This window comes from Falco naumanni, chromosome Z, assembly GCF_017639655.2.
Source record: "Falco naumanni isolate bFalNau1 chromosome Z, bFalNau1.pat, whole genome shotgun sequence".
NCBI lineage: Eukaryota > Metazoa > Chordata > Aves > Falconiformes > Falconidae > Falco > Falco naumanni.
In genome coordinates, this window is record NC_054080.1 from 37768560 (window position 1) to 37781151 (window position 12592).

Genomic DNA, 12592 nt, shown 5'->3' on the forward strand with positions numbered 1-12592 from the left:
GTCCATGCTATAAAAAGTTTATAAAATATGGACAATGTATCTCAGTTATCACTGGAAGAACAGCAGCAGGATCCTTATGATCTCTTAGATTTCACACATAATTTATTTATAAAAGTTTCAGACAACATAGAGTTGATTTACTTTTGAAAAACAGGTTAATGTTGATGGATTTCGGACAAGGTTTCTCCACCACATCTAATATATGAATATTCAGTACGCAGCAACATTAGGATATGGTCAGACTGATGTAGTGTCCCATCAATACGCAAGGAGTTAATATACCTGTAGAACATTAGATGATGGTTAAAAACAACTCTATTTTGGAAGAATTTCTGAGTTTGAGATGGCTGTTCTCTTTGGTTGGACTTTCAAAATCTTGCTTTCCTTTCAGGAGTTTTATACCCTTCTAGAATCAATAACAGAGTAGAAGAAAATGTATTTGGAGTCACACTTTTCTCCTTCTCTCAATTCCTCCAGGGGACAAATAACGCTCAGCTTGTCAAGTCAGCACAGTGACAAATGTGAGGCTGTAAGATGGCGATTAGGTCCCCAAAGGGCTGAATGTAAGGCTTTACCCTTGAGATGGCTGGAGGAAGTGTGGCTGGTTACCTGAGACAGGCACTTGAGTGTAACAGTAAAATAAAGTCTAAAGTGCAACTCTCCCCATAGCCATTAAATTTGACTTTTAAGGAAGCTACAAATGCAATCAAATGTCATGGTTATCTTACATGAAAGGAAAAAAACCTATGCAAATGCATAGGAAAATTAGGTACACACTTCCCCTCAGGTAGCTTCCTCATCAGTGTTGCAGACAGTGAGTATTCCAGACATAATTCAAAAGTTTAGTATCTCACACATTTTATGCATGCAGGGAAGTGTAACATTCTTACAAAACAGAGGCGAAAAACTTGGGAAAAGTCACCTGGAAAGAATCTATGCTGATCATACTGCTACCCTTAGCTAGCTCCTCTTTCATCTCTTATATTTAGACAAGGATAAAGGTAGAATAATTGTTTTATTGAAAGGTTTCATATGCTCAAAAGTGAGCATAGTGTTACTGAGGTACTGATCTTGACTAACAGAAGAAATTGTAAACAGGAGTATGAATCTTCCTTCAAAGATGAAACAGGAATGTGGAAGAAGACCTAAGGGCAGCTGATCGATTAGTTTACTTGTCCAACTATTTAATAAGTAAAAGGACTGAAGTGTGGCGAAAGATCAAAACGCAGGTAGTGGTGAAACCGTGGTCAACATAAGCTCTTTATTCGAACAACTATTTTTTCCCTTTCTCTTGTTTTTCAAAGTAGTAGTCTCTGAGCAATGTATGAAAGTAAAGAAAATTTTAGAGCAAGTGTCTTTTGCATGCAAAAGGCATAAGAAAGGCTCACTGCACAGCACAGAATTCTGAAAATACGCACACAACTTGTGACTTCAACACTTCTCTGGTCATAAACAGGAAAAAAAAAATTAGAACAATCTGAATATGCATTTTTTCCCTAAAATTCCTGATGATTAGAACTCTTGGAATCAGGTGTGCTAATGTGAATAGCACCACAATTTTTCATTTTAAGATTATTTTCTACATATTCACCTTGTGTAACACAGCTAAAAGCTGAAAGGAGTTCAGCATGCACAGAATTAGACCTATAAATTTGACAGTGACTTCATGTAGTATTCATGTAAATATTCTGGTACTTTCCAGATTTAGTACAATCTAATTGGTATACTCTGAGCTGATGTAAAATCTGATATAATTACCATCGAGTTATTATAAAACTGTAGCTATTGTCTCACATATAAAACAGATATTTAGAATTTTATAGTAATTGAACAAACAAAATGGATTTAAGCACTTTCTCTATTCTAATTTCTTCACCTTTAAAATAACCTTTAAAATCACCTGAATGGTGGTCTTAATTTGATTCATCAGATTGCCTTTAAATGTCTTCTTTAGCTTCCTGAATAAACATGAAGATTTAATTTCTATCCAGACTTTAGGAGAGGAATTTTTATGAGAAAAGTATGCAGAAATAAAGGAAGAACATAGTATATGTTTAAAAGTAAGTCATTAGGGAAGGAAATGAAGCAGAATACCATTTTCTCAAGTCATTCCAACAAACTAGATTTTGATTGGGACACTACGGTGAACTTTCCGACCTACTGAAAGAATCTGAAATCTTACTTAATTCAATCTTACTTAATTCAACTGGTAGCACTCATGATTTTTACAACTTTTGTAGACAGTGACATCTCCAAACAATGTCCTGTTCATCATACTGAAAGGGAAGTGTGTAGTCCTGTCTTAAAGGGAAAGGTATTACACAGGGGATCACCAACACGTTTCTTCCTCAGGGAAGTGCCCTGGCTGTATACTGATGCCTAAGGCAGAATGTCTCAGCCTTCACCTACTGCACCTCTAACCAATTTACAGCCTACCACAACCTTTCCATCACTCATGCTTGGGCCTCCTTCTCCATGTGTTTCCTCCCACTTCATGAGAAGTTTTCCTCACGCGATCATCAAATGGCCATCTCTGATCTCTGCATCCTTCTACTGATGATCCAGGCATTATGCTGCACTGTTTTTTCCCAGTACTTCACTCTAAGACATGCCTTATTTCATCTCCAAAGGCTCACCGGTTGTTCCACACACACTCCTGGCCAGTGCTGATGGATACACAAAGCATATCTGTTAGTTTTTAAGCAAATTGTTTTTTTACTATTTCTTCAACATTAACCTCTCTCTCCTTAGCACTTTTATCAGGCATACCTGTCTTGGGTGCCAGGTTCCATATTTTACTTTGCAGCAGTCCAGTTTCAGAAGCATTTTCTTTTAGATATTTCTTATTTCTTGCACTGCTTTTAGGATAACTAGAATGTTCCTGCTAGGGTATGCTGATGAGTACTTTAACACAACTGTAGCTTAATTAAGGCCTGTCTGGGTACAAATAGGGAATGTGGTACTTTGGGATCAGAAGATATTCTGATGGGGAGTTCACAGCCCAGACCTATTAACACTGCAACGCCTGTGGAGTTGTCTAATCTCTTGCAGGTTTTGTGTGTTCTCATGATTCTGAAAGTTTGTGGCCTTGCTAGCACCTTTCTCAGCTTAAGACAAAACTATGGTTGCCCTTGTTCATGTAAATCATCAGAATTTTGGCCATGTTAGAACTAAAAAATGCCTGCTGAACAAGTAGTATTGGTGCTTCAACTACTAGATTTAGGGAACCTAAACCCTTTATTTTTTTTATCTCCCCTCTTGTATCAAAGAGTTATTCATCCAAAGAACTGGGAAAAAACCCAAAATCACAAGCACACCTGAAATTATTATTAGCTTAAAAAAAAAATTATTTCAGAAATATTGTTCTTGGGATTTGGTTCCCAGAGTAATTTTTATCTGTTCCGAAGACAATTAGACATATGTTTTTATCTTCACTGAAATGTGCTAGAAATGCTCTTACTTAAATTGCATCTGATATTCTGATATCATCAGACTGCTGAAGGCACTCTAGCTATTGAAATATTTCCAGAGGAAATACTACTTTACCTGGCAATACTATTACTGACTATTATAAGGCAAACAGATGCTTAGAAAAAACACCACGGTGTTCATGTTATTCAGTGGTTTCTTATATAAGTTTCTGTACTGAGATCATGGAGGAGTACTGAGCACTAAAAAAAACATTCTTCACTGATGCTAGGAATCTATTGTTTCCCACAACACCTTCCTTTTGGGACTCTCCTGCCTTTGGCAATCTTTTCACATGTCATAGTTTTCCACTAAAAAGGTTCTTCTGCTTTGAGCTTCTGAAAAGCTTAGAGGGCTACTGGGGGTAGGGGTGAAAAGAAAAAAAAAAGCCAAAAAAAAAAAGCCAGGCATTTATGGATTAGAGTTATTCTTTCCCTGGGAGTAGCAACCCTATGACTTTCACATTTTTTAAGAAAAACAGGGAGAAAAAAAAAGAGATTACACCAACACAGTAGTATCAACACTTCCTTCCACATCCTCACCCTCTACTAGTCCCTGCCTTGCCTTCTTTTCCAGGCAACTCTTATACTGTCACATATGCAACTATTGCCCCTGGCTAAAGATGTCTCTTGTCAAAGCAAACATTTCTGTCTTAAAACAGATGGCATTGTTTCTGTGGAAGTCTGCTGCCTTTTTGGGAAAGTGCTGTACTGCAATCAGTACCTACCGTACAAAACAGTGGAAGCACTGTGGACAGGCGAGCATCTGAAGGAAAGCACTCAAGTTATTCCAGGCAGACCCATCCCTATTCTCCCATTTTCCCACTGTGACAAGGTGTGAACCAAGTTCTTTGAGCAGAGACAGACCTTCAACATCAGCTATGGGCTCTGCAGTGACAATCGAGTACAGAGATAACTGATTCTTCCTAATGCAGACTAAAAAAAAAAAAATAAAAAATTTTGGGTTGGGGTGCACATACAGAAGTCTTTCTCAAGGAGCCCACAGCTACCTCTGAACACTTCAGGAATTACCGAGCTGAGTTACATAACATTTCTCCCTGGTTTTATTCCAAGTTTAGTGCCTTTCCAGAAATACAGTAAAAAGTAAAACTCTTCTATGTACTGCAGAGACTCGACTATGAAAGTCAGTGAAAACATGTGAAGACCAAACCTAAACCACTATCAGCCTACCTGCAAAGACAATCACTAAAAATAGATGGAACTGCCTACCCAGTAGCCTGGATATTTTCAGGTTCAAAGATACAATGACTTTAAGCATACCAGTACAGCCTGTTTCCAGGTGGGATATAATCTTATTTTTACAGAAGACTTTACAGACATAGTTATAACAAAATGCTTATGGACAAGATAGCTCAGTAAAAAAAAGACACCAAACTATCACTAAACTTTCACAAAAAAATGCCCAAAATCTTTTTCTCAAGGTTCATTACTGTCAATTGTTTTTCACACCTCAGAAAGAAGTTGACAGAAGAAGGAGATCTACCAGAATGACATACCAACACCAAAGTTGAACCAAAATGTTCTTTTCCAGGAAAGCAAAACCTGGAACATCTGCCCAATTTCCAAACACAAAAAAAAAAAAAAAAAAAAAAAAAAAAAATGCAGCCCTGACTACCACAGTTGGATACTGTGGATTTTTATTACCATGAGAACTGAGAAAGATCTAGAAAGATCAGGCCCAAAGTGTGGACAGATGCACAATCCATAACTTTGTTGTTCATTCCTTGTGAGATTTTTAGCAAAATCTCTGGTAAACGAGACATCTCTCAGAACTAAAGCACTATCAGTTCTAGAAGTCACTACTATCAAACAAAAGATGAAAGAAAAGTAATAGCTCCAGCTTGAAAATAAAAGATATCCCAGCAGAAACTGAACATTATTGCAGCAGTATCAAAGTTTGAAAGCCATCACAGGACTAAAATAAATGTTTCATTCAAAATTCAGGATAAACACCACTCTGGTTTTACTAGCGGGCAGACTCAAAAGACTTGCTTGCCTTTTTGGTTCAAATAAGTATCTTTCTTTTAACTTTTCTTTTTATTTTAAACTAGTTGTTTAGTTGTTGCAGGATGACATTTCCAAAGCTATTACAAAGGTATGAACTTCCCTTCTTTCTGCAGCTTTGTCTGTCTCTACTTAGTTCCTGGTCTGGACACTACAACTGTAGATAACAACCTCAGGTTTTCATCCATGAATGTCAGCAATTGCATATTGTTAAGTGAACAACAAATCAAGACTATTTGGATCCCATTAGACGTCATTAATTTCTCTGAAATGTATTGATTGCTCTGTCTCCAGGATCACTAAAACTCGTTAGTGGATGGATGCCTCAATGGACTGGCCTCATTGTGAGCTGGAGTGGCAATATTAGGCAGGTTCCCCTTTCAGACCAAGATTACCTGTCAATCTCAAGTAGTCTACAGTACCCTCCTTTACATAAAGCAGAGAAGTTATTGCAGGAACAAAAATAATTTTATTTTTGTACTTCTAGAACAGGCAAGTTTCTACAAAACTGATCGAGAGTTCTCAGTGCCATTTTCTAGAGTCTATAAAAACTCTGGCATGTTACTTCTTTCTTTGAAAAGCTCCTGGTAGGAGGATATAGCAGGGTTAATGTTCTGCTACAGAGGTACTGTAACTGACAATGGCTCATCTCTTACTGGTAGTTACACTCAGAAAAAGTTCACAGCCACAGAAGTATGAAAGAAAGGACAAGCATTTTTATTTTATTTTTTTGAAAGGAAGATGTGATACTAGTTCATACAGCCAGACTGCCAACATTAAGGACTAGTTCCCTAAAATCTGCATAATAGTTTTGTTAATTAGGAGCCAGATCAAAGGAAGACTTCTCTCCAAAAATATTATCCTCCAGCAGTATAGTTAGCTCTTCCTGACTAGCTTTGGTGAGGACATGTACATCAGAAAGGCAGACTGCATAGCAAAAAACCTCCTCATATCAATTAATACATCAGTGAATCAGCAGTCCAGAAAAGATTGAGTCTGCATCCTCTCCCCATACCACCCTATACCCTCAGAACAAGCAGCACAGCTAAAGCTTACTTCTCACTGCCATAAAGAGTGAATCAAATAGTCTTAGCAAGCAGCAACCCCTTTTAGCCAGCAAATGACCACTTACACTAACTCTAACCTCATCTCTCATGTAAAGCATCAGAATGTTCAAGAAATGCTATGCAGAGAGAGGCATGACCCTTTTCCTCCCCTCCTGCAGAGGAAGCCTATTTGCAACACCTGGACCAGTGAAATATTCTTGATAAGGCCCGTTTATCACTCTGGGCAGAGAGAGGATGCACCTGGCTTCAGCATGTTCTGGGCCAACAGGCAGAATTTCCCTAGCTCTTGCATGACAAACTGCCAGGCTGGAAAAAAAAAAATAGCTTTTTTTTTTTTTTTTCTTTCTCATGTTGTGCTGTTCTTTGCATAGCATCAACAGTTACATTGCTAAATTGTCCATTGGTAATTGTTGCTACAGATAGTTGCTACACCAGGATATCAACAAGCTGCCTACATTTGATGAAACTTGTGAGTCAGAGGCAACAGGATTTCACACTAGCAACATCACTCCCTCAATACACCACTGCTTCCACGTGAATGCAGCTCTGCACCCTTTGCAGAAAACATGTCCAGTGGGTTTGAGTTCACTCGTCCCTTACTGGATTTTTTCCTGAGCTTCTTATGCATAGGAGTGCCTGATCTTTGTTATATCCACTGGATGAAGACTGTCATGCAGCCATTCAGCTCACCTGGGGCAGCAGATTTCTTACCAACTGCACATAACTGAGGACAGAATAGTTACTTGGAGCCTCTGCTGATGCCCACTTTGATTCTGGGGTTTCCGGCTGCATGCATGACCAGAACGGTTCAGAGCAGCCTCTTGATACTCATTTTAAATAAGTCATCGTTCTCAGAAACTTGCAAGATGGCTCACTGGTTCAAAAGATAGCTAATCCCATTTATCTGATTTACAAAAATAATCCTTATTTAAGCATCCTGCTTGCTTTACTAACTTTTGAGCAAAATACTGTGGAATTCATACGTATTCTTTGAAATGCAGTAGTGAAATTTAACACCTTATGTCAAAGATTACCACATTAATGCTACTTCCTTTACTTACATTCCCCATATTTCAGATATTGGAGATTTTCACCTTTTCAAAATCTTAGTTTTGTTTTTTTTTGCATAAACTGAACTTGCTTTCATGATTCAAGTTATCAAATTTGGCCTGAGTTTCCCAGAGTAGTAATTTATCCATGAACAACTGCTTAGTACACTTACTAGCTTCCTTTTCTGTGTTCTGTCTAAACAAAATGACAAAAAGGATTTTTCAGTTTAAGTTTTTCTCATTTTAAAGGAGTTTGGGAGGAAAAAACCCTTCCTTTACAGACGGTTTCTAGCCTCGGTTTTCAAATCTAGATTAAGTAATCCACTTTTCAGGCAACCCTACCAAAAAATCAATAAAACTAGTTTTAAAAAAACAGTAAGACTTTGTTGTAAACTGAGCTTTGTTCCTTTGAAATTTGTAAAGCCAATTTTGAAATTGGCACTAGAATTTGTAAAAGCAAAACTGCACACTCAGTGGTCAGCAGCAGCACACATCTTAGCATTTTAGCTCTAGCATCCCACAGGCGCTCTCAGTCACACTGGCTTTAGCTAAGAGACAGTACACTCTGGCTTCTATGTGTTCTAGACTCCACGGTCTCAGAAAGTTTTAAGTTTTTCTCCTTTTCTCACTTAATAATTACTTTATTCCAAGTTGGGGGGGTGGGGGGGGTGGGGGGTGGAGCGGGGAAGCAAAAGAAAGACTATCCCAGATGGTAGGGGTAGGCTGTGGCTGATGTATTAACTGATGAACCCTGGTTCTTTTACTCATTTTACTGAATCTGTTGCTTACGATAAAGATTTTTAAGTACTTCAAAAAAAAAAAAGTGCTCTTTTAAAAAAAACATTATGATGTTAAAATATTTAGGCAAATGTATGCCCATTTCTTTAGTACACATTCTACTCTAACACTTCCTGCCTGTGTTTTCTCTGTATTTTCTCCCTTTCTTTCCTTTTTACAGCAACCGTGTTTAAAGAAGTGGCCATTTAGTCATCGTATCTACAGGAAGTTTTGACCTAATTTTAACTTTGCAATGTAAAGACAAACTACAAATTTTTATTTTATTTCTTTGAGGCAGGTAATATTTTCTGTCAAACATTATGAATATTTATGAATTATTCTTACCCACAGTAAATGCTGGAATGCTGGAATCATTTCTTTTGATGCAGGAGCATACAAGCTCCTTCACACTTCTTGCACTTGCAATGCTGATGTTTTCCCATTACTCACTCTGACAAACAATGCAGAAGTCAGTGGCAGAAGGTTTTCTTCTGCCTAGCTGTATGCCTCTACATTACCCTGTGTCATGAAATTTAATGCTATATCAACTATACAGCCTTGATCCTGAAACCTTAAAGGAGGAAAATGCAAACACTAACCGACAACTTTGTGTTCAAATTATTTTTTACTATGCCCAAAATAAATATTAGTAATTGTGTGTTGTACTATTTTCTACTGTATACAAAAATAGGGAAAAATCTTGCAAAGCTCACAGCTTCTTTTTCTCACAGAGTGATCAAAGGGCTTAAACTAAACTACAGAAATTAATAATGTTTCTTTGTAAAGTGGTGCAAATATTAGGAATGTTTCTCTGTAAAAGTGTTTCTAGAAATGCCAGATGAGACAAAGTGAGCTACCATCACCTCTTCCCCTGAGATTTTCTTTGTCAAATACAAGCAAATCTACTGTTAAATTGGAATACAAAACTGTCTCCCTGTATTAAATGCTATTTTTTTTCTGAAATTACAAAAAAAAAAAATCTGATCTTGCAAATCCTTGCAAAGTGAGAATTTTTTATTCTTACGACTGAACCATACTACCCATGCTCACAGTTGCCTGCAAGACCATCTTCAGCTTTTAAACAGGTACCTTGAATGGTACTCTCGCCCCAGTAGAGTAACTGACTTAAGCATGTGTTTATGTAAGAAAGATGTAATTTTAAACAGCTTCTCTTCCTGAAATTATCACTCACATTAAAAGATATTGTATTCCTTGTAATTATGATTGCATTCTTTGTAATTATGATATAAACCCAAACAAATTCCCCTTTTCAGCTATGTTATTCTGGAGCTAAAGACACGCAACTGAAAGCAGATCCTAGCACAGCCTGTCTAATGTGTACACAGCAGATCTTGTGGCACTGATCACTATAAACCTAGAAAAAGGATGACACTACCCAGTATTCTGCAGTGGATTCAGATGCAAACACAATTTCTTACAGTCATGATATTCAAACCAGCAATGACTACAGACTCATTGCTTTCTGCTGAATACTGCATACTGGAAAAGCATTAGGAAGGAAAAAAGAAGTGTAATTTGCAAAAAAGTGTTATGACTGTGAGACCATGACCTCTGAATACAATATACATTTCAGAAGTGACCTCTCCCACATCCAGTGCCTCTGGCACAACAGAACCAAAAGAAAGGATGGGAGACTGAGGAAAAGTCCCTACCTTTTTTTTTCTTCTTCTTTTTTTTTTTTTTTTTTGTCATCAGTATCTTCAGAGGTGCTCAAGTCCGGTTTATAATTTTATCATTGGTCTTCAGAAATGTTATTTTGCACTCAACATAACCCACTAGATGCTTCTAAAAATAAATTCAGTTTTTGTCTTCCTGTGACTTCAAATTCTGCTCTTGCATCACATGCAAATGGGTGAGCTGCACAGTTCAGCTTTGCTTACACAGAGCGTTAATATTTTTTTTAACAGAAACAAAACCAGAACACTTCAACCACATTTCTCTGGGATTTTGCCTTCACCCCAACTGAATGTGAAGATGGAAGCAATTACTTACTTTTACCTATTTCCGCCATTTTTTAGCATCCTAGCTGATTACAAAACCTTTAATTCAAACTATTTTGTTTTCACCACACTATAATCTTTCTCCCCCACAGGATAACTGTCAGAATATAAAGAACATTCAAACTTCCTTATTTGTCTGTTTATCACTCAATGCTCAACAGAGGGATGAAGAAAAAAAAAAAAAAAAGAAGTCGCAGTTCCTCTAAGTGGACTGCCTGAATATATTCTGTGCTGCTATAGTTTATGGCCTCCAAGACTGCAAAAATACACAGCATTGCAAGCCGATACTAGCTCAGTACCGGATGGCTGTGCCCATGGATTAGGCTGCAGATTCAACCCAAGGGCTCAGGGGATCAAAGCTTCTGTGGGAAAAAAACAACAGCGTGAAAGAAGCCTAACAGAAAAGAACATTAAAAAAAAAAAAATAAATTACGAGCAGTGAATTCCCTTAAAAGGAATTATTTTGTTTTAAAATTGAAGTACTTTACAATGTATCATGTAATGTGGACAGACTGGGACTCCACTTGCCGCTCTTCTACCGGAGTCGGTATCACCTAACAAAAGCATTGATTACCTTTGTCCAAAATAACATCCCTTCACACTAATCCGGCCAACTACAACACAAGGCTTGTGCAGTACAGCGCTGAAGAAGAAAACTGAATATGCTGGCAGAACACATGAAATTAAAAGCAATGACTCTGGCGTCAGGCTCGTAGTGTTCAACTAGTCTCAGCACTTCTGGTTAACACACTACAGTTGTTTTCTTGGAAACAAAATAGGGAAGTTTGATAAGCAAGAAACATATTTTTAAAGACACTTTGACAGGCATCAAATCCTTGACAGACTATGCACCATTCAGACAGAAGCTCCACTTTTGTGTACGCTTGGCTTTGTTCAAAAGCGACCACGACAATGATGTATAAAGACATAACGAAATGTGCATTTTAGTATTTAAGTTCCAGATTTAGTTTCTCAGACGCTGGGCCAGTGGTATTTATGTTCAGAAACACTGTAATACGGGACGGTTTCACGCTCGCTTTCAAGCGGGTGCGTTCCCAGCCTGGCGCTGCTGCCGCGACACGCGAGCCCCGCCGCGACACGCGCGCCGCCGCTCTGCCACCGCTCCGTACGGCGCTCCCGCCGCCCCGCGCCTCTCCACCCTTCCCTCTGGAGATGCCGAGCGCTCCGCAGCGCCGGTGACCCTGCGGGTTCCGCCGTCCGCCCCGCACCGCCCGACCCCGGCCCCGCCGCCGCCCGGCGCAGCGCGGCCGAGGACGGGGCGGTGGCGACGGGCCAGCGGTCGGCGGGGCCACCGTGCCGGCGGCCGAGCGCCGCTACTCACCGCTCCCCGCGGGTCGCTCGGCACCGCGCCGCTGCCTCTCGCCGCCCGGCGGCTCCTGCCGCTGCCGCCCGGAGGGAACCGGGGGGGCGTCGGCCCTCGGGCGCCCGGGCCGGGCCGGGTCAGGGTACGGCCGGGAGCGGGGCGGGACCCGCGCGTAGCGCCCGCCGGTGCCGCCGCTTCCTCGTTTTCTCTCGCAGCGGCGGCCACTTCCTCAACGGGGTGTCGGCGCGCTCCCGCCTCCGCAGCGGGCGCAGCCACCGCGCCCCCGACCCGTCCCTCGGGCGGCGGGAGGGCGCCCGGCCGCAGCCCGCGGCCCCTCCCGTGTCGCTTCTCCCGGCGGCGAGGAGGGCCCGTCTCCGCCGGGCCCCGGGGCGTGGGGCTGCTCGGGACCGTGCGGCGCGGCTGTCCTTGGCGCCCTGCCGCGGGTCCCCCGTGCGAGCGGCGTTGCCCCGCGGGCAGCCGTGTAAGGTGGACGCTTGGGAAGGGGGGTCAAAATGTGTCGGCTGTGGGCTTCGAAAGCTTCAGGAGTATGTGCGCTCTCGGTGTCTACTGGAAGTTCTGTCTGTCGGTACTTCATACTTCGGGCAGAAAACGACCCTTTAGGGGGTTTCCCTCTGGAGCAACACAGGGGCCTACCACACCACAGTATCTCCCAGTTACTTTTCACTCGACACTCCCCCCCCCCCCCCCCCCCATCTCAATCAAAACCCCTTTTGTAGCAGTTCCAGGTGTGGAGGAGACTCCACTGTGCCCAGACACTGAGCTGAAGGAAAGACCCTCTCCAAGGCCTCCTCAGCACACGGTGTGACAGGGAATTAAATCCCGCCACAGATGCCCCCAAACA

General features: G+C 40.9%; 1 protein-coding gene across 3 annotated transcripts in view; it reads right to left on the reverse strand.

The window, feature by feature from the left end:
- The window catches only part of SYK (spleen associated tyrosine kinase), a 54360-nt gene extending 42305 nt beyond the window's left edge, over window positions 1–12055 (reverse strand). For all 3 annotated transcript variants that reach the window (XM_040580307.1, XM_040580305.1, XM_040580306.1), the window contains exon 1: window positions 11749–12055. The gene's annotated coding sequence lies outside the window, so the exon portion shown is untranslated. The remainder of the gene's footprint in view (window positions 1–11748) is intronic.
- Between the last annotated feature and the right edge of the window lie 537 nt (window positions 12056–12592).